Genomic DNA, 22849 nt, shown 5'->3' with positions numbered 1-22849 from the left:
ATACTGAAAGAGTTTTTATAAGCAGTTACTTCTTACTAAGCTGTAGCACTATCAAGATCTGGTTTGGTAAGAAATCAATGGCAGTCACTCCCACAAGATCTCCTGGATTTAATTCTATTCTGATCTCTTAATGGTTTAAGTACAGCAATTAAAGGCTTAATTGGTCAACATTGCAAAAGTGTCTGAATCCTTGCCCAGCATTGACCTAAACCTTTTACTTTTGTATTTTTCCTGAAAACATCTGTGGAATAATGAAGGGGAGGAAGATTATCTGTGTTACACCCCGTTTCTCTGTGGACAAGAAAGTTTGGTGCATCACTCATTTAGTTCCCCTGCCATTATGGATTCAGAAACGTTTAGTTATGTGTACATCGTGACTCTTGAATGGCACACAAAGAACAGAAAAAGACCTGTTGCACATTAAAAGTACAGATAACAGGTTGCAATTCTGGAATCCAACAACTGCGGCTGGTGCAATCAGGTCATTTCTGTTTCCCATAAGGCAACTTCTCGATGCTGCCTCTCGTCATCTTTCCTGGAAGCGCACCGGCTGACTGAAAGGAGAAGAGGGCTCTCAGATTGGAGCTAGCGCCTGGCTTGCATCGCTAGCCTGCGCGTCTAAATATACCCCCGTCCGCCTCTTCACTTTCACACGCTGTGTCACACAACCTGGCCTCGGCTTTCTCTCTTTCTTTAACGCGCGCTCAGAGTCGAAGCGATTCTTTCAAACGGTTTCTTTCAAAGGTGAGGGCAGTGCGGTAAGGAGGCGATAGCCAAGTCTTACGATTTACTGTAAACAGTGTTCTTGTCAGTCCTATAAACCCGGACGGGAAGAGTCGCAGAGGGGCGGGGGCCGACGAGAATGGGGGCACTGCTCCCTTACAGACTAATTTAAGTCGCCTCTGCGCTGGCAGTTCAGTCGGAAAGGGCGTTTCTCGGAAGGCGAGGCGCCACGCCCTCCAGCGCTCCCGGGAAACGAGTCTGTGGGAAGTAACGTCGTTCCAGGTTTAACGTACTCGGCTGGTGCAGATTTGTACAAGACTCCGTAGATTAGTAAAATAAAAGAAATGAGACAAAGAAAACCCGTTTCCGGGGTCTTCAGTTTCCCCCCGGTAACTTTGGTCTTGAAGAATAAAAGGATGGTTTTTCCGAATGTTTTTTTTTCCTCGCATGCTCATTTTATTCTGCAGGCTGCAGCAGCAGTCCCATGCGATCGCTAGAGTGCCTATATAAGAGCATAAGCTTGGTTATAAACGAGGGGCCATTTAGCCCATGAGGCATCCTTAGCACTTAGGATCTCATCCAGCTCTGTCCTCAAAGAAGCCAGGGTATCAGCTTCAACAACATGGCTGGGGAGCTTGTTCCCCACTCCCACCACCCTCTGGGTAAACACGTGCCTCCTGTTCTCGGTTCCAAATGTATTTCCATGGAAATAACGATCATAAAGGAAAAAGGAATCTCTAAAAACCATGATCTCAGAAATTCCAGCTGAGGCGTCTGGAGTGACAGGGTGAAGGCACAATATATTCCACATGGGCTGGTGCATGTGAAGGGCAAAAGACTGCTGGATCCTCTGTGCATATCCTAGCAACAAAAACACACAACGGAGGAAAATTAAAAAACAATTTCAATGGTTCCGATGTGTTCATATTGGCTGATGTCTTTATCCATACATGCATCTTCTAATTGCTTTTATCCAGGTCTCTTATCCAGCCAGAGCCTATCCCAGCAAGCAATGGGCACAAGGTAGGACACACCCTGGGCGGGGTGCCAGGCCACAGCAGTGATATCTTTATCCAAGGTGAAATCATGTCAATCATGTATGCGGGTGTCATGTAATGGGAGGTTCTACCAACTTACAAGCACCTCTTTGTACAAAGGGTGGTGGGAGGGGGGAACAAGCTCCAAAGCCATGCTGCCGAAGCCGATACTCTGGGTTCTTTCAGGAGGCGGCTGGACGAGATCATGGGATCAGTTTGCTTCTGCGATGGTGCAACAGTGTTAATGGAACAGGTTACCCCCAGTGACGAGGTGGGAGGTAGGGCAGGCTGAAGGAGCAGAGGGCAGAAGCAGGAGAGGTCAGATCAGGAAGTGGAAGTCAGGAAGCCCAGTGTCCTATGGAGCGAATTACAGCCATGCAGAATGGCTGTCCAGGGCGAGGCCACTTCTTCAAAGAACACAGCTGACAGCCTGCTGGGGCTCACCACGCCCTGCTTAGGAACGAGATTCGGCGGGTCAAAGGTCAGAAAGGTTATGCTCCGGCTCTTCTAGCTGGTTCCAGTCTGGCAGCTCTTGAAACTTAGGGAGGGGGAAGGGCTCGGCTGCCCCTGGGCCGAGGGAAAGAGGGAAAGCGAGTTTCAGCCGCTGCTGCGCGCATCTGCGCGTCTGCCGGAGACTGCAGCAGGCCGGAGCCGGCCTCCACCGCCGCCGCGCCGTGTTTCCGCATGCTTCTGCTGCCTCCCCTGTCATCACCAAGCAAAACAGAAAACCAGAGAGAGCGAGAGAGAGAGGAAGAGACCGCCACGCACGGGAAATGTGGAAATTCATCGAAGGCGTGGTTGACGGTTTTTTCTTTATTTTTTTTTTACTGTTTACAAACACAAGCGCCACTGCTGGAAGCTGTGCAGAGGCTGTTTTCACAGACAGGACAACGGGACAGACTGCCAGCAGACTGCCAGCTGGACGAGCCCTGGGTAAACATTGTGGCTTAAGTAGCTACAGTCCTGGATTGGGTTGACTCATTAAGTATTACTTTAAAAAAATGCAAACCGTTATCTCCCTGTATGTGCTTGTATGCTGTTTCTTCATCCTCTAAATTCAAAATCTGACAGGGCACTGAAAAATCCTGATGGATTTCTTCAGAATCAGTAGTGCAACACAAACCTGAGGGCAGCAGTGGAAACTACAGGGAAGTGCACCTTAAACTGAGTGTCAGAGGTACTTCTTTACACAAAGGGTGGTGGGGGTGTGGAACAGCTGACTGAGCTATGTTGTTGAAGCCGATACCCTGGATTCCTTCTAGAAATGGCTGGAATAGATCCCCTGATCCAATTAGCTAATTAACCATTCAATAGGCCTCCTTGATTGTTACTCTACTTGTCACCTACACACAGCCTTCAGAAATCACCCCCAGCAGAAGTGAAAAACTAAAGAGAGGCAGACACATAATACATGAAGTTCAGCTAAGGCCACCGGCACTCAGTAACCTCCATTTCAAATAAAACTTGCTCCCTGATCATTCATAGCTTGATAACTCTTGTTTTTTTAAGGAGCCAGGAGCCTGCAGAGAAATTTGGCCTGCCTTGTGGCCATCCTGAGTTACCCCCCTAACCCCCCCCCCCTGAGAGATGGCAGCCATATTCAGCCCTTCTGTAAAACCTCCCACCTCCTTCCACTCCAGGCAGGGTGCTCTGAAGGTCAGAGAGGTCTGGATAGGCAATGACTGCACAAGAACTCTCCCACTACTGCCCCATGCCCCCTCCCTCCTGCCCCCCCAGCTGCGAAGCACCCTCCCCAGCACCACACCTCTCCGACCTCTGGGCGACCTCGCTGCTCCTTCTTGCACAAGATCCACACAGGCTGCAGTCTGTGCTGGCCAGTGACCTGTGCATGACCTACAGTGGCTGGCAAGCTGAAAAAAAATAAAGATCTTTCTCTCTCCTTTGGGGCTTGTGTGCATTCGTGGGGAATGGTGCTTCTGAAAGCCATTTTTAAAAATTCAAACTGCTGGGAGGTGTGATGAAATTTTCTGAGATCAAACTAAACGATTCTTCTTGCTCCTGCACTGGATTCTGTTAGAACCCCTCCCCTGCCTCTGTTTTTCCCATCATGGAGTTGCCTTTTCTGCAGCTTCTAAGGAAGGGGTGTCTGTGCTTTGTCAGCTAGCCCTGGAAAAAAAGAAAGGGTTGCGTTACTTTTTACATAAACAATGAAGACGGCAGAAGCAAACTCGCACTGCTTTATGAAGTGGGCGATCGCACCATCAACTGCGTAACTTAAACAAATATACTCACAAAGCATCGTATGACCAGCCTATGCAAAAAGAACCCTGTGATCTTCCATTAATGGATTGGATTCTTTCTTTTCTCCAAATTTTGCTTCTCCTATTTGGCCAAAGAACCCTGCTCAAAAAGATCTGAGATTGATCACCTTGTTTCGCACAGACCAGTCTCAATCACGTCTGGGCATCGTCTCTACTTGTGTTTGTGTGCGCATTTGCCTTGCAGTTTGGGTTTCCACGTGTGTGTGTGCGTGCGTGAATCAGAGGTTGGTTACTCACCAGCCTAAAAATGTGAGTAAATGTGTTTTAGGAAAATGTGTTTCCCTGGAATTGCCAGCCTTTATCCTCTGTGACATCACTTCCTGCCAGGTGACCTGTGACCTTCCATAAGTGCCTCTCTGTTGACCTCATGGCTCCAGCTAGGACATACAGGAGACAGAAGCAGTAACAAGGGTTTAGAGCATAGAGTTACAAATTCCGGCAACTCACTCAGCGACAGGAAAAACGGCTGAGTGAAATTCAGTTTGTCAGGCGTGTAAATTTGTAACCGCTTTTTATTTAACAGTTGCGTATATACCAAGGTCATTTAATTTAAGCAACCTGGGTTACACTGTACTTAAGAAGCATACATAAAAAAGCGATGTTTTAGCTTTTAAAGCTTTGAAGGAGGCAAGGGCACGGCATATACAGTACAGGCAAAAAAAGGCTTTGTATGGTCAGTGAGCTCAATTTGCTTTCCTGTTCTGACCATTTTTGTTAAACCTTTTAAAACAATGTTCTTTAATGCGTGTGCACAAAGGAACAAAACCACACAGAGCATCAGGACATCCACATGCACGAGGAGTCGGAGGTAAGTTTAATTGACACCGCTGGGGCTATTTTCAGTCCAGGGAGAGGCCTGGAACAGAATTCCCAAAGGCTTCCGTTCCAAAAGCATCAAAAAGCATCATGACTCTTTCACAGTTGATGTTTTGCACTAAGGGCACTTAGAGAACAGGAGAAAAGGCTTTACACAAAGAGTTGTGGGAGTCTGACACAAGCTACCAAGCCATGGCTGGATGTCTTTTTTATGTGCTTGTATACATCATATATATAAATAATGTGGTAAAGCATATCAGCATATATGGCACTACATAGTAAGGGACAGAAATGTGGAACGTCTTTCCTTATACACAGATCGACTGCCAACTCAAGAAGTCTTAAACAGAAGAGCTGGCAGACGAGCCGCTGAGGATGAAGAATTACAGCCATCTCGACCGGGACTCTCGTACTTGCCCTGTGGCGGCCCTTAACAAGCCTGCCGGTCGGACCGGCGATCTGGAGAAACGCTCCCCCGCGGCCCCGCGATGCTCGTTTCCAGGCTACGTGTGCCTTTCCGGAAAGGTCTCCGTCCGCCACTGGGCTACTGACAATTAACCCCCGGCCACACGGAACCTAATTAGGAGCACCTTCATTAAAGCGATTACAGTCGGCGACTCCCGCGGGCCGCGGAATAATGAAGGCAGGATGCACCCGCGGGCGCTCGCTGGGCGACCCGCGGTAACCAGCCTGCGCTTCCTGGTTCGTTAGGGAGAGATCCTCAGGACATGCAGCTCAGCTACCTGACTCACTGCTCCCGGACAAGCAGGGCACAGAGAAACATGAATTCCTGGATTCTCCCCCATGAGTCCCGGCCACCGCTGACTGCTTCGCCAAAGAGGACTCGCTGAACCCCACGCCAGAGGCTGCACTGTGTGTGACATACAGTACAGCAATGTAGGGAGACGAAACTGATGTTTCCGGGGAACTTCTCCTGGTTAGGGTTCTTCATTGCAATAATCTAGGTGAGGGACAGAAGAAGCTGCAGAAACACAACATCTGGACAGGTGGAAGACATTATATATCTTTTTGTTTTTTTTATCGAGCTGTGACTATGCACTGTAACTCGCTGTAGCTGCGAGTGCCCCGTATTTCACACTTGCTTTGCTCACTGATTAACATCGAAGGCAGAGCGAGAAGAAATTGAACTGAATGTTTCTTTTCCACCCACCCATTTTCTAACCGCTCCATCGGATTCAAGATAGCAGGGGAGCCAGAGCCTATCCCAGCAGGCAATGCGTGGCAAGGTGGGGTACACACCCTGGACAGGACACCTGCCCATCACAGGGCAGACAGACACAAACATAGATACACACACTCACACCAGGACTGACCCTACCAGTATGTCTCTGGACAGTGGGAGGAACTGCAGCACTTGGAGGAAACCCATGCAAACAAGGGGAGAACTTGCAAACTCCACACAGATAACACCTGGGGAATTGAACCCAGAGCCACAGTGCGGGAAAGCAGCAACGCGGACCACTGCACCTCCATGCCACCCATATCTTTTCACCCCCACGATGCAAATCCGATATTTTTCTCCATTTCCATCCATTAAACACACAATACCTGCACTGTCTTAACCTGTGATCTTGCTCACAGTTCTGCAATCAACTTAAAGCCTTTGTACCACAGTGAGACTTTTCTGTTCTCTTTGTCAGACAACCACAATCTGCCTTTTTAAAAACAAGTCTGGGATCTGCCTGCCCAGGACGGTAACGGCAGTAATACCAGTAACACAGCGCGCAATTTCGGGTAGGAGGGTGGCGAGTTTAAAGTTTAACCCTTTTTTTATTTCTGGCTGATCTGTTCTTGAAACCAGTCCTGACTCAGACAGGTCCGGTCTGTAAGGTTCTCAGAAAAAGAGACATTGGAACTGGACAGTAAGAACTGGAGCAGGACAGGCCTGGGGCAGGTGGCACGGTGAAACAGACATGACCAGAAAACAGGTCTTGTTTCTTTGCCCTCTACGGTCTTAGTCATAACACACAGCCCTACCAAAATATTAGAGAATGCTGTGTATCATGGAATTGCTCTGTCCACTAAAACACACTGGGGCACTTTACAGGGAAAGACAAGTAAGTAGTAGCAAACCTGACCTTCTTCCCGGTGGGCTAGGAGTTTGTGCTTCTGATTGCTGAGGGCGGAAATGGACCTGGCTGTTGTGTTAGATCAGGCAGCCACAATGGTAAGCAGGCATTGGCTGACGGGTTCAGAAAAATTAAAAGTAACAAAAGTCGCCAAGAAGTACCAGGGAATCACTGAAGCACCATTCACATCTACTGCGGAGCTGTGACGACTGGTGTTGATGGCATCCACGCTTTCATTCAACTCTCGAGAAGCGGGCTTCTGGATTAGTTGGATCAAAATGAAAAAGATCCCAGCGTGATGATTCCACAACATTTCCTGATCATTTCCTGTTCTTAATTTCTCCTTTTCTGATTAGGTCATCTGCATGACTAAGGTAATACAGGCTTGATCATGGGTGTGCATAGAAACTGCAAGACGGGAAAAAAGAAGATTCTGGCATCTGACTGCAATTCAACATCTGGAGCAGTCATTTCAAGTCTGATCCTGATAGATGTGATCATCTGTTCCCTGCTAATATATTATGACTGTATATGATGTCCTCCTTGTGATATACATATACAAGAATACACCTAATTGACCAGTGTTTCTCGAACACAGGCACAATGTGATTACTGTCAAGCAGAATTAGAAGGTCAAAATACACTCAAAGTCATGTGAGGATGACTCCTACATGCTCTTGTTTCTTTTCTGCCTCAGTCCCAGCCACAAAAAAAGTCCCTGTGTCCTATAAGATCAGACCTTTTGAGACCACGACAAAAACAGGCCCTTAAATAGGCCCCAGTCCCACTGAATGGCTGATGACCTCATCAGAGTAACCCATGCTGGGATGGGGGGTCTTTGAAGTTTGGTTAACAGGACTCAGCCCTGACCAGACCGAGTTTGGGGGCCGACTGAAGGTCACCAAATTTGTTTGGAAGGCTGACCTCTAATTAGCATGGAGCCGTGGACTAGGATGAGTCACCAGTGCTGCCCGCTTGTAGCTCTCTGACAGAAGGCCAAGCTGGAGGACAACAAGTGCTGTCGAGCAGCAGGGCTTTCAGAACTGTGGGCTGCCGTGATGTGGGATAAATGTCAAGCCCCCCTCCCCTATATTGGATCAAAAACAAAGCTATTGTTCTCCTCTTCTTTGTCCTCTTTGCAAAACAAGCATATTCCTTGCCTGTGATGGACTGGCGTCCCATCCAGGGTATATCTTGCCTTGTGCCCACTGCTTGCTGGGATAGACTCCAGCTCACCTGAGACCCTGAATGGATACTCTTTAATCTCCTCCCAGGGATCATGCTAAGTGCTCAAAACTCTGATCTGAGCTCCCCTGCAACAGCAGAAAGGGATCTGATTGGCTTTTCTCACTGCAGCTAAAAAGATGCTGGCATCGTGGTGGGTGCCTGGAGCTTGGGAACTCCCTTCCCTGGCACTGACTTTACATTGTTGATAGGAGCTCGGAGCCATGGTGCTGGTCACTGGGGGGTGGCGGGTGGGGGGTGAGGTTCCCACTTGGTCAGCTCACGAACGCCCAGCACTTCCTGTCAGAACCAGACAAGTTTATTTTAGGGGTCCTTGGACAGGTATTCATCAGCGATGCCCCTCAGGGAAAGATTCTGCACATGCGCGTGTGGGTTTTTTCTGGGGGGGTGTTGTGTGGCCTAAGCTGATTGTTATTGTCTTGGTTTTGGAACATTTTACATATCTCGAAACCTGGGCTCACAGAACACAAGCAAAGTGTTTGCATTTGCAGCTTTAAAAACAAAAAAAGAAGAGGATTTGTTTCAAGGAACAGGTTTTCCCACGAGGCTCTACCGACAGGATTTCCTTTCGGGGGACCCCTTTTCAAGACACCTCTGTCAGTAAGGATCCCCGAATTAAATGTAAAACTGAAGTTTGAGCATAACTAAAAACCTCTCCGCGCTGTCAGGCCAGGTCCACAGGGTGGGCGTGCTGATTTCATGACCCATCAGACACGGGGAGAGGAAGTCATCCGTTCCTGGGGACCCCCTGGACAGAAGTTTAACCCTAACCCTCTCCTCCCAAGTCAACAAGCACAGCAGGAAATATTTAACACAGAAAGCCTTCTGCGTCTGCTTGGCATCACCGATTTAAAAAAAAAAAGGCTTCCGCCAAGTGGGGCGTATCGCATCTTTTTTTTTTTTAATCCATGTGCTTCCAGGAAATCACGTATTTGTATCCTTTCTCCGGTTTTGTGAAGCGTGCGACGTTCCCCGGGTCGTCTCAGGCACTTCCCGCACAGATCTGAGCCCGGGCGAGCGCACTGTAGCCCCTAACAGCGCCAGCCTATTAACAGGGCTTACAGACACCCGCCGCATAGTTGTTCAAAGCCGCCAACATTTTTACAGAAGCCCTCTTCCCCCCGTTTGGTGTGAGTACGTTAAGGTGCTGTGTGAAATTAATTAGAAAAACAACTAACACAGAAAAAAGGGAGGCGCACAGAGCGATCTATGAAGAAGGCAGGTGTTACAGACGCACTCTCCGAGATTCATAGCTCAGGTCCGGGACCAAAATGCTGCAGCAGAACCAGGCATTTCCTCGGCTTGGATTATGTGTCGTTTAACACCACCCTTTTGATTTCGCTTGGTTCTGTGCTTCACGGTCCATCTAGTCTGATTGACCCAAGTGGTCTTCCTCGCCGCTTCTTCACTGACACCCCGAAAAGTGTTTCTGCCTGTGACAGACAAGGCTGCATGAATCCTGGGGCTCAGCAGGGAATTTCTATAGCCTGGAGATACCTCGATCCTAATCCTGTTCCTTGTTTGGAGGGGGGGCATTTGGGACTCCCTGTTTTCATTCCAACCGAGCTCTTAATCACCGGTGCGAACCGGTGCCTTCAATTCAACCTCTTGCTTATTTATGGACTTTTTTTTCCCCCAACCTGTTTCTGTGCTCAGGCCCTCTCCAACTTCCCCCATCGGTGTGCTTATTAAGACCTTGCTTCCTCGTTTCCGCCCGAGGAGATGGTTATGTCTCAGCTCACCCCTGAACGGGGAGAGTTCTGAAACCCAGAAACTGGTACGGAGTTGAGGCCAATTAGAAACACCACCACGTTTCTTTTTCAAAACCAAATTTCAAACTTTCCCTCGGATCCAAAATAGAAAACCAATTCGCCTCTTTAAGGGATTATGAATGAATCAATTCGTTAATTAATCGTTTAATTAATCACCCTGTGACTGGAAGACAAACTAGGAGGGTTTGAGGTTGGGAGACCCGTTCTGTGCAAAATCAGCAAGCGGTGTGGAAACAGCAATAGGTGAGGGACTCGCGTCCTGGCTTAACCTGAGTGTGACTTTTGCTTCTCTAAAAGGCGATCGAACGTGAAGTCCCCTTCGCGTCTTAACATGGAAATCCGAGGCTGCCGAGAACAGGAAAGGCCGTTTGGCTAGAATTTAGGGGCCCGGTGTTCGCCAATGATGCGCGTTAAAAAACGTGTCAGCGATCAAAAAAGCTGGCTGCAGTGAGGGTGTAGCTGTCGTTAGCACTCCTCTGACTAGGCCAAACCGCCAAGAAATTTTAAAAAAATCACCCGAGAAAGAGAGAGAGAGGTGGAGAAAGCATATTTTCCTGTCTGTCGTCTTCGATTCTCGGGTGTTCAATGCTCTTACGGCGCTTTGTTTTTGAAAGCCGGAAGAACGGTACGGTTTTGTTCTCTTTGAAAAAAAAAGTGCTCTATCATACTTTCGCAATGACTCGGTAACTGTCTTGTGCTGGCAGTCGTAGAAGAACATAAAAAAAATGACTAGACACAATAAATTAAAACACAAACGGCAGCTTATTCATATTGGCAACCAGACGTAACTGGATACAACTGTCTTCTTTTAACTGATCGTGATTAATATCGTTCGAGTTGTGGAATCGGGGAGAGACCCTTTCCGCACGGCCGGGAGAGGGGAATTCAGTCTAGAGCTGTGTGACGAGAGAAAGTTTCGGCCGGGTCTCCTCCGCCGGGCGCGCCCCGCCCTGTGCTTTCGATACTCGGCGCTAATTTGCTTTCTCTTCGCTGCAGGTGAACACCCGCCTGTCACACCAATACGGCCTGCGTTTCAAGTTGGACTACCATCTTGGATACTTCTCCAGTAAAAGTCCAGCAACAGCTCTCCAAGCCACATACCTCCGTTAAGCTAACATTTCGCTATCGATTTTCTAATCGTTTTAGATACTTGAGGGTTGCGGGGGGGAGCCTGAGCCGGAGCCTATCTCAGCACGCCACGAGTGCACGGCAGGGTACCCCCTGGACTCCAGTCCATCACAGGACACACCCTCACACCAGGGCCAGTTTTCCCAGTAGCCAATTAACCTACCAGTGTGGCTTTGAACTGTGTGAGGAACAGACAGCACCCCAGGAATCGAACCCAGGGCCCCAGTGCTGTGAGGCAGCAATGCTCGCCACTGCTCCACCATGCTGCCTGAAATTTACTATCTCCCTTAGGAGTTTCTGATCTCATTTCACAGACACGCATCAACTGCATTTAGGGGTCAGTATGTGTCACATTGCATATCTGTTTTTAATATGGTAAAGATAATAATATCACAATCTGGAAAAAGCTGTCAAGCAGAGAGGAGCATGCTCAGCAGTGCTGGATGAGTACTTCAGCTGTCCTCCCCAAACAGGATGAAGCACATGGACTCTCAGTGACAAAGAGTGAGTCAGTGGACAAGCTGGGCCCACGACCAGGAAGTCTCTAATATTGACCACAACAGGTCAGCAAAGCTGACAATTTGGGACATGTGCAAGTGCAGCAGAGTCATCCACAAGGCAGAAGGGATTTGGAGATCCCCGTTTCCCCTACTACATAGCACTCAAGCAACTCAAGCAATTTCTCATTCCTCCATAGAGTATTGTACAGTGGGGCTGTTGATGCAGGACAGCCACTGTGCACTTCAGTGTTGGAAGAAGTGGGTCCCCACCTGTGTTTTGGGTGCTATGGGATGAAAAGAGCTACAGAAATGCAATTATTATTACAGTGCGTTATTGAACAGGGCCTTGGCCATACCAGCCACCGCATCATTTCAAAGGACTGTTTGCAATCATGTGCTTTGACGAGCCTGAGATCTGTCTACGGTAGTGTACAGCACAGTGAAGGTGCTAAAACCACAGCAAACCACACAAAAAGTCAGCTAAAATACAGAGTAACAGTATTTGTGGGAAACAAAATCACAGAAAATGCTAACCCATCCTAAACTTCCATTCAGAAAGGGACAGAAAAAGGCCTTATTTAAAAGATATCTGCTTCCCAATTTGAAAACGGAGACTAAATAAATTCTCCTTCCAAGGTTATGCTGGTTTGGTTAAATTGGGACCCTAAATTGTCTCTGTGTGTGTCAACGCGTCCTGCTACGGACTAGGGTGAAGCCCACGTCTGGCCCCGCCTAGTGCCGTGTGTTTCCGGGGTGCTGCGATTCTCTGCAGACGTGGGCGGCTTTCTGTATTACGGATGAGGCAGTGATATCGACAAGGGCATCTTTATTATAGGCCGATTAGTCCGTGTCACTGTGACTGTCCGACGGAAAGGTGTGTGAAAAACAAGCCGCTCTAGTACAAAGTAAAAAAAGAAGGCGGCTGGTAAGGTTTGGATGAAAGCAAAATGACCAACAGTATAAACTGATTTGGGATCTCAAGATTAAGTTACCCGTCAGACATGTAGCATACCTTCGGTACCTTTCGGAGCCTTGTGGATATTGATGATGAAATTACAGGAAAGCTGCTATTGTCTATGCGTTATCAATTTACCGTACGGGGATTCAAATTCTCTTTCTTTTTCCCACAACTGCTGCCACCGCAGGGTTATTTATGACAAAAGCTACACTCTCACAGAGATCATAAGTCAAATTAATATTTCCTCAAGTACAGTCTGGGCGAGCTGAAAAGGGCTGCCCGGAAACGTGTCGCCACGGGACAATCGCCCTGATCCGTGAATGTGAGAGCGCATCCTGTTTTCCACGATCGCCCACACACACGCCGCGCTCGCCCGCTCCCTCCTCTCTCTCCCAGCCCGCCTCTCGCGCTCTGCCTCGACTTCCACCGCCTCTTCCTTTCCTGCAGTCACGTTTTAACTCCCTCCCTGCCTCCCTCCGGTTCTCTCCCTGTTTTTTCGCCCGCCTTCTCGCACGCCCCCCTGCTTCCAAGTCCCCCCTTTTCTCTTACCGTAAATGACAGGGCCCCCCGAGGGCTTCAGCTTCCCAGACAAACTCGAAGCCGGTGCTCTCGGAGGTTAGTTAGAACTGGCGAGACTGCAGATTACCCGCCGCTCCTCGAGCTTCGCCCGTGCCAGAAATTCAAATCTTTTCTGAGAAACAAAAAGAAGCCGTTTGCATGCCAGGACAACGGTAGAAGGCCGCGCGTTTCCCGCAGGCAGAAAAAGAAAATGTCGCAAATGAGAATGACGACGCCGTTGGAGCACTTATTACAGCAGGAGCAAGCGAAGGAATGACCACGAATAAAAAAAAGTCTTCCTGGCGCCCTTCAGGGCCAGAAGTCCCCAAATCCCGTCTTCGAGGGCACGCCCCTCGTCTAGCAGGCTGGTCTAGCAGCTCTCCATAAATCGGGGGTCTCACACAAAGTTCCTCTGGGTGGGTCTGGCACAATTGTTTAAGCCTGAATAGTCAATTAAACAAACTGATTGCTTTCATAGTTACACGTCTAAGAACGAGTCCCCTAACCCCCAAGAAGAGGGCTCAATTTAATTTGAGCTAAACCAATGTAGTACTTCCGGTGAGATTATTGTACACAACCGTTAGGATAGCACAGTAAGGTTAAAACTGTCCCTTCGCTCATTCAGAGCTAAGTGCGCCGCCATTTAATATCTATGAAAAAAGTGTTTAAGGCGAAAATGATTGTACTCCCAACTGTATAGTTAGTTAACGGTGAAATTAAGTCTATACTCAAAGTTCAATGCAATTCTCCTGGCGAATCGTTTACAAGGCCGCAGTAGTTAATACAAAAAGCAGTCACCCAGGCTATAATAAAGTGCCGGTGACAAGTACAAATTAATGCAAATTTAACACGCACGCCAGGGAAGGTTATCATTACGTAAGTCAATTAATAGATATCAGCGTGACGCCCTGTGCTTGGTACAAAAATGATGCAGGGCTCTGCGCCGTTGTACCTGTTACCTTGTTTCTTCGTGAATCACCATAGCGAAATACAGTAAAAAAAAAAACAGTGGGGAATGAATGCATAAAACTCTACATAGGCTGTGCTAAAAAGTAATTTTTCGGCTTCTTCCTCGCTGTGACGGTTCAGACTGTACCCAACAGAGTCGAAAGAGGGGGGGGGGGGCGATGCGTGTGTCTCACGGGGGCCGTGCGAGTTAAACCGATTCCCGTCGCAGGATGCTTGTCAGCGCGCTCCTGGAAATATTCGGGCTGCGGAGAAAGCACAGCGGCTGTCCTCGCTGAAGAAAAGATGCAAACTACTGCAGCAGTAGCAGCCGGCATCAGCGCTGGAGGCCTCTGTAGGGTGGCCAGATATTTTACGTGCTTTCCGGTTACAGCTTATTTCGATGCCAAGTGGTCATTTACAGCAATTCCCCTCGTTTACAACCAATGGCGGCTGAACCGTACCAGTAAACCCTTATTTTTACGATTCCCCTTATAACCAACACGTGTGACGTCATCGCAGCACAGCCACACTTTTAAAAGTCCAGATTTAACACCTTCGTTCTCGCACTGCAATTCGTGCGTCCGATCATTTTGCACACGATGTGTCAGGCTGGTCTGCGGGCGTTGTGGGCTCTGATTCGGTTGACCAGCACCAGTACAGTCCTGCTGCGTCCCTCGTCCCTGCTCTGCCAGATCTCCTTTGACCGAAACACGAAATCCGCAATGCGCTGCCCAGGAGAAGATTAAAAATGAAAATAATTTTTAAATTAAAAGTAATTATTTTTTTTAAAGTCTCCTGAGATGCACATAAAGAATCAGCATAATTGAATTTGGCTTGGCCTATTTGGTTCTCCCCTTGTGAGAATTTAAATTTTGAAATTACATAATTACCTATTTCTAAATTCTGTCGAGGACTGAGTCTCCATTCACCTTAATTCCCCCGGGCTACAGCAGGTGGACAGTCCCAGTTCCTAACTCCTGGACAGGCATCGGGCCCTCCATACAGCTGCAAGTCAGCACCGGTCTGAATCACCCTCCTCGGATTACGGCACTCCAGGAAACTCGGTGTTATGTCACCATAGGGGCTCAGATTCTGTATTCCATATCCCTTGGCTGGGATCATGTTCCGCATATCTGAATCCCTGAATCCTACCCCTGGCTGCCAACTTACAGTAACAGAGACACTGGCAGAACTAAGAGACACCTGCATGGCTCTATCAAGCCAGAGGTGAGGCTAAAGAGTATCTGTGCTAGAATGTGCGTGGTCTCCAAATACAAATGTTTTATTTAATTTTTTACTGCAGATACCCCCACACTTCTGTACCTACTTGACGGAAGGTTACAGATGGGGGGGTAACTCATTGATCAGACAGGACAGCTCCATTAGCCAGCTGCAATATCATCTGAAACTCACAACTGGCAACCCACTGAAGCTAAGCAGGTGTGACCTGGTCAGTACCTGGATTGCTGCTGGAAGAGGTGTTAGTGGGGCAGCAGGGGATGCTCACCCTGCAGTCTGTGTGGGTCCTAATGCCCCAGTATAGTGATGGGGACACTTTACTGTAGAAATGGCACTGTCCCTTGGATGAGATATAAACCTGAGGTCCTGACTCTCTAATCCCAGGTTGTTTCTTGAAAAGAGTACGTGTGTTACCCCAGCGTCCTGGCCAAATTTCCCTCTGGCCTTTACCAATCATGGCCTCCTAATAATCCCCATCTATGAACTGGCTTCATCACTCCTCCCCACTGATAGCTGGTGTGTGGTGAGCAGACTGGCTGCACCACAGTGGTGGTGGTGGTGGAGGGGAGTCCCCATTACCTGTAAAGCACTTTGAGTGCTATATAAGTGTAAGGAATTAATATTATTATATTATTATATTATCAGTTTCCTGAATAGAAAAAGCATACAGTATTAGGTACAGCGATCTCAGGAAGCACAGCCCAGGGAGGTCTCACTGACTCTAGACTGCTGCCCCACCCTCCTCCTCCACAGCTCGAATCACACGGTGGGGGATTTTCATCTGCACGGCCTTCTGCTTCTGCATGCTCACACGTAAAGCACGGAACGTGCTTTTGTGCACGGACACGCCCTGCAGCCTCACCACTGTCAACCCCCCTTGGACAGAGAGCAGTGCAGCACTCTTCGACCTGCATGTGCAAATGGAAGGAACTGGTGAACATTCACCTCCAGGCACCAGCGCGGTGAAGGAGGGTCTGTTTCCACAAGGGTGAAAAGGCCAAACGGGGTTTTGATGACTCTTCTGACGAAGAAGAGGAAGAGTGACAGGGCTTTGAAAAACACCCGCTAGGTTCACCACACTGCTTTATGTTACTTTACAAGCAGCCCTGGCCACAGCGTAGCAGTCACTTCAACTGCCAGGAACACAAAATGTTAGCAGCCCGAATCTTGAGATTCAGCCAGAAGTCCGAATGAGGGACTTCACGAATAAGCAACAGGCTTACAAAAAAAAAACCTGGGTATTCCTAATGACTTGGCCAGGGCTAGACCCGGCCTAGGGGTGAATCACAATTCTGATCAGTGCTAAGAAGTGGTCGTGGGAGGTTGGGGTGATTCATAACATCTGTGAGCCACCAATGGCTGCGTTTTCAAAGCAACAAGCTCTGTGTCAAACCAGAACTTCTGACCGTGTCACCTAGTTACCTGTTTGTTTACTGTACAGTATATGGCTAACCCTGTCAGCAGAGGAACTGGAAAAGACAAGATGAGAGAAATGCTAAATATCCCCAAACAGCAGAAGAAGCAGTGTTTATAGGGCAATGCGGTGGCACAGTTGTTAGCATTGGGGCTGTGGCCCCGGGTTTAATTCCAGACCTCGGGTGCGGTCTGTGTGTAGTTTACATGTTCTCCTCGGGTTCGCATGGGCTTCCTCTGGGTACTCCGGTTAACTCCCGCAGGCCAAGACACACTGGTAGGTTAATGAGCTTCTGGGAAACTTGGCCCTAGTGTGAGTGTGTGTGTACGTGTGTGTTTGTGTCTGTCTGCCTTGTGATGGACTGGTATCCTGTCCAAGGTGTATCCCGCCTTGCACCTGTTGCTTGTCAGGATAGACTCAAGCTTCTCTGTAACCCTGCACTGCATAAAGCAGTTAGAAACTGGATGGATGGCATTAATAGTTAACAAGAGAGCAGCTGTTAAAGCTCAGCCTATGGTAGCTTCCATTTTAATTACACTGAGCAATAGCAGCAGTTCAAGAAGGCGTTTCAAGGTAACTGGGCAGTGACCTGCTCTTCAGTCTGACTTGTCTATTGCCTAAGTCATCAGGAGGTCATATATTTGATCACAAAGAACTTCACTAGAAAGTCATGTTTGATTAAAGGTTATCCTCCGTGACAGTTAAAATTGTTATACCTGTCTTTGCCATTAAAAAAAAAAGATTCCTTTATGTGCTCAACAGCTGCAGCTGCAGCCTGAGAAATGAAGAGATTCAGCCCACCTAGTCCACTTGGTTTACCTCATGGAGCTGAAGAATTCATCTGGGCCAACAATTATATATTACATGGATTCTGTTAATGAATGGCCAAGAAAGTCCAGAAGAGGTGGTGACAGGAATAGTCCTAGAGCAGGGAATATTCTTAACGGGTGGTCTTAATCGTAGTAATAGTCGTAATAGCAATGTTAGCAGTAGTGGCAGTCAGGTCTAGCAGTATTACCTTTACAATTAGTAGTGGTGGCTGTTGTAGCAGTAGTAACAGCAGAAAGCATCAACATTAGGATTAGCATTAGTAATGCACACTCTTAGAGTCATAGTTACCAGGGCTAAGGTAGTCACAGTAGTTGTCTTAGCGGTGGTAGTGTTAATCGGGGTATAACAACAGCAGTGCAAAGATGACTGCTAACGCTGGTAGTTGTTAGTTAAAGTACAGGGAGGACAGCGAAGGAAAATGCTGCCCCCTTCTTCAGATTTCATTCTGGGTACCAGTACGCAGGTGCAGGTGACTCAGCTCGCATTAGCATGCGAAGGAGACAGTAGCGCCTTTCTTTCGGCGTCAAACAGGTGTCGCGGGGCTCGCCTTGGCCCGCGTTCCAGCTGTTAGCTTCCCTGACTCCTGACACTGCGCCTGGGCGGGCCTGGCCGACACTTGGCCCGGGACCCGAAGATAAGGAGGCGTCACCCAAGAGGAACACAAACACGCAGACAGGCCACACCTCACAACCGAAGGACCGGTAATATTCCTGCCCGGATGAAGCGCCTCTCAACAGGGCGCTCGGTTACTTTTTGCGCACTTGTCTAATATTGATACAAAGTTTCTAAATGTGCAAAATAAGCTTCTAACCCCGCTCAAAGGCGGCTGAAAATGCGCAGCTGGAAAGCTTTAGGCTCCAAAAAAGTATCAAATAGAAACAAGTCGGACTAGAAAAACGCTATTTGTTCCCTATCCAAGAAATCGTGCCGTTCCTCTTTACACTCAGTATAGAGTGTAATAGTTAAAAGTGAACTATATGATCATCATTTTAGGTTCGATTTAGAATGCATTTACTGTTCATGCTCTTTACTTGAGCTGACAAGGAATGGAAATTGCTGCAATGTTTGTAGTATTGATTTTGCCCTATCTTCGTCCAGACAAAGTGCAATCTTTTCAGTGCCCTCGACATAAAAACTGCCCATTTGTTACTGGTGTCATAATTTCCAGTTACGATCTGCGACGCACGTCTCTCCTTATCTCTCCCTCGAAGGCTCTTTGCACAACAGTCTGGTAACAAGCGCCTGAGCAGACGGGCGTGGGACTGCAATTCTCGCTGCCAAACAAGGATAAAGAATTCTCTGTGTCAATTTTCCCAACCCCAGGTGACTGCGGAGGGGCGAGTCAGCAGTTTTTTTTCCCTGAGCGTGCCAGGACACGTTTCGCGTTCAGGTGTACAGGAGACATCTGTTTAGAGCTACCCAAAACACCCCCCCTCTCCTCGGACTACACTTCAAACACGCGCCCCACCCACGTCAGCCGCACCCCCTGTTAGTGCCACAAACACCCCTAACTTAAGGTGTGACGCTGTAACCGGTCCTACCTGGGATAGGCTTCTAGGTCTTTGATGGAGGAAGTGACGCAATGGTCAGCCCTTATAAGGAATGCAGTGTACACAGCGCCCAGTGAGTCAGCTTCCTTCCTTCATAAGAAAAGCTCCGAGGGGTCTTTTTCTATTAAACAGCCTCAGCCGCCGTCGAGGTCAAAGGTGTAGGACTAAACAATGGCCGAATTTGACCCCTGCCGAGCGTCAGGGATATGTAAAAGCCGGACTTCTGCCCCCCCATCTTAACATATTCCTTAATTACAGGAGTTTTCCGAACGAAATGACTGAGCAAAACTGAGCCTGAATATTAGCCTCAGAAAGCACGCGTAGAAGAAGCATTTTTCTGAAAGAGCGACCCTGATCTTGCCCACGCCGCGTCTGACCCTGGTCCAGCTGAACCACTGTGTCTGCGAGTTTTCATTGCAACTGAGGTCTTAGGCTGGTTGCGGGTTAACCGGGTGAATTAAAACTACTTCTTCAGGCACTGTAGCTCTCCAGAGACCATGAAAAGCTACAAACACCCCTGTACTGGACACGTTTTCAACAACAACATATTTACAATATTGTGGTTACATTTGTTTGGAAACAGATGAAGAAGGACTTTAGTCCGAGACTATCATTTTCTTATAATTATTTATTCAAACGTTGTGCATAGCATAAAACCGTAATTTTCATTCATTCATTTGTATCCTGTACTATTCAGGTTATGTGTGGGTGTGAGGGGGTTACTTACAATATTTGAGTCCTTCCTCCGGATAACTTTCTAGTTTATTAAAATATTACACAGTTTTCTTCAGTGGGCACAGCGGCGTGGAACTGACGGTACTGACGGTGGACACTGGGCCGGCTTTGTGCTGATGATAGTTTAATCAGAATAACGCGGCAGTGACAAGAAATTAATCTAGAAGCGCTCATGATTGTACTCAGCTCCTCTTACAGACGGCAGGCTGGAGTATGGTTAGCTTTTCAATCAACATGTGTCCCTTGAAAAGCTAACCATACTGTTTGCTAGTCAAGGGACAAATGACTAGCTAGTTTGTTAGTCTGCTATTGTCCCAGATCAGAAGGGCAAAGAGAAATTGGAAAAGATCCTCTCCTTAATAAATTCGGGCGTGTTTTTCGAGTAGAGCTCTTCTATAGTCGGGATAGACACAATGCCAACCAGTCCGCTCTGCTTTCAGATAATATGGCCTCACAGGAGGAAAATAAACATACAACAGAAACAAAATCGCTTAAGGAGCACAGCAGCTCAAGCAAAAAAATGTACCCCCTTTTCACATTCAATCATTTATGACTTTTACTTTTTATTACTTCGCCTTTAGTTTTTCCACAGGGTTTATACGAGTGGGCTTCTTCCTGGAAGCAGCGTCAAGACAAGGGGTGTTTTCTGGGCAAAAGGCCCGGCCTCAAGATCTCTGGATTTAAAAATACAGCGCAGAAGAGGTGAGGGTCTTCATGAACGTGAAACGTTCTTCGGAATTCCATACAACACGACTCGATTGACGGCAACTTCCAGAAATGGACATGCTGCTCTATAGGTTTTTTTAAAGACGTTTTGTTCAGCCTTAAGGTGTATATATATACACACAGTGCTACAGTTTGACAGTGGAAGATTTCAGTAGCACGCCCCGTGTTATAGAGCAATCTCCTTTGGTTTTGGGTAGTACTGGGTAATTGGGTAGTTTCGGGTTATTAACCTTAAGACACTCCAAAGCACGAACTGATAATGAGGACTCACCTGTTAAGAGCCTATCTAGAACACATTATAGGCTATCAGGTGCAAAAGTAATTCTGTAAATGTAATTAGCTTTTCACCCACATCTGGAATATTAGAGTAGCACGTACATTATTGTATTATATGTATAATATACGCCTGTATTATTGCCCGGATCCTATTCGATTCGACTCCAATGATAGTTTCTGACGCAGTTCAACAAATCCTGATGTATCTGTTATGTTCCCGGGGTTTTCTCTACATTCAAGAACCCCGGGTTTTATACAACTCGGTGACTCCGACATCGCCTGTATAAACGCGATATGGTTTTTCGATTAAACCTTAAGGCATCACAGAGTTCGCCCCCCCCCCAGCCGTTTAATAAGAAACCTTTATCAGCATGTTAACACTGGTTATTATGGTCTTCTTGGAATGATCCTGTCGCCGGTGCCTCAGAGGTTGTAAAACGTCTCTGCCCACTACGGTTTCTCTAGAATGGTCGCTAAACAATGTGCTACACGTCCCCATGTGATCTTCTTCGGTGAAAGTAGTAAAATAATCACTCCCTCAAGGAAGACCGGAGGCGTCAAAACTTATCTAGGCGTCAGGGAAGGCTGTTGTACGTGATAAAGAAACGCACCGGGGCCAGAGCTGTCTGGAACAGGGCACTTCTACCGCCCTCGCAGCAGGAAAAGTGGCACGATTTGGAAGTTGGCGTGTTGGCTCAGTAAATAATGAGGATGAAGCGCTATCACCGTTGAATTCAAAATTTGAAAATGCCTGTCTACGCGTCCTGCGGGTGTGCCTGGATGTGGTCGTTTCCTTCTGAGCGAAAACACCACCGCACGAGACAGATACCGGCAACGGAAGTGGTCTGAAGGGGGGAGGGGGGCATCGGCCCCAGCACAGACCCCGGTTCCGTCCCTGTTTCCTATATCGGCTGCGGGGACCCGAGAGGAAAGTATAGAGGGGCAATGATCGTCAGTAAAAGATGATTGAGATTTCTTAGAAGGAGGACGGAGATATCCTACGATACTCCCCGCTCTTAAAGGAAACGAGACTGGCAGCGTTTAGCGTATATTCACGCCATAACGCTCAAATGACTAAAATTGTATTAGTAAATAATACAAATTACAACATTATGCCATACGCATACAATTCCTCATATTGTTTAAAACGCCAGACCCCATACCTATTGCAACTTTTAACATTATCATCACTATCTACGCGCCAGTGGAACTAATAATCCTAATTTCTATTGAACAACACGGGAAGCTTATGTAGAGTTATTATATATATATATTCTTATATATGGTAACTGAGATATGTCCCTTTCTATAAAGTGTCAATGCAAACGTATAGCGTTCCTGTGACGTGCTAAAGCTACGTCTTTACAACCTTATTGACCCATTCACCACAAACCATTTCCCTTTAAAGTCGGCTAGAGATCATAAACAACCAACCCAACAAAAAAACAAAAACCGCGTCCGGCACGGGTTTGGAGACAAATTACCTTATTTTTTATTAAATGTAACATTTTTCGAGAATACAGCTAGCAGTTAAGCCGTTCTCCTGCCCGTTTATTCTGTTAAGAAGTTCTATTACACACAGATAACATTCGTGTTGTCTGCGTAGGCTGAACCGAACGGAGGAGCAGGCAAAATGAGCAGCGACGTTTTCAAGCAACGCGTCTTAAAAAAGGAAAGCAGACGCACACGACAAACCATTACACAAGCAAAACATATTCTCATTAAATGCAGGAGTTTTGGCAGCCGAACGCAGTGTGAATGTTACGGTGCTGTGGATGAAAGCAGATCCATGGTTTAGAATCCCACATAGAAAAGACTACTGCTATGCAGCACTGCTTTTTGCCCGAAGGCTTGTTTACAAACCCAGCGATTCCCGGCAAAGCGCGTCATCGCCTTCTGACGTTTCGGGTAGAGGCTGGGGCGTGGCGTACGTCATCACACGGAGCCCCGGCCAATCAGAGGCCGCCTCTGGACTTCCAGGCAGCATGTGAGCGTGCCTGTGTGTATATATAAAAAGGCAT

At 47.5% G+C, this 22849-nt stretch overlaps 1 long non-coding RNA gene across 3 annotated transcripts; it reads right to left on the bottom strand.

Moving 5' to 3' along the window:
- Positions 1-2558: 2558 nt before the first annotated feature.
- Positions 2559-14768, bottom strand: LOC148650097 (uncharacterized). Of its 3 annotated transcripts, none has more exons than XR_015926024.1 (4): positions 14062-14768; positions 13101-13242; positions 4280-4419; positions 2559-3887 (listed from the first exon to the last, which is right to left on the bottom strand). It is a non-coding gene; the product is annotated as an uncharacterized LOC148650097 (long non-coding RNA). The 3 variants fall into 3 exon arrangements; XR_015926025.1 differs by having other exon boundaries at positions 14069-14768; XR_015926023.1 differs by lacking the exon at positions 14062-14768 and having other exon boundaries at positions 13101-13988.
- Positions 14769-22849: the final 8081 nt, after the last annotated feature.

Source organism: Lepisosteus platostomus, chromosome 13, assembly GCF_059453375.1.
Source record: "Lepisosteus platostomus isolate fLepPlt1 chromosome 13, fLepPlt1.hap1, whole genome shotgun sequence".
Classification (NCBI taxonomy): Eukaryota; Metazoa; Chordata; class Actinopteri; order Semionotiformes; family Lepisosteidae; genus Lepisosteus; species Lepisosteus platostomus.
This window is presented reverse-complemented; position numbering and strand designations above follow the sequence as displayed.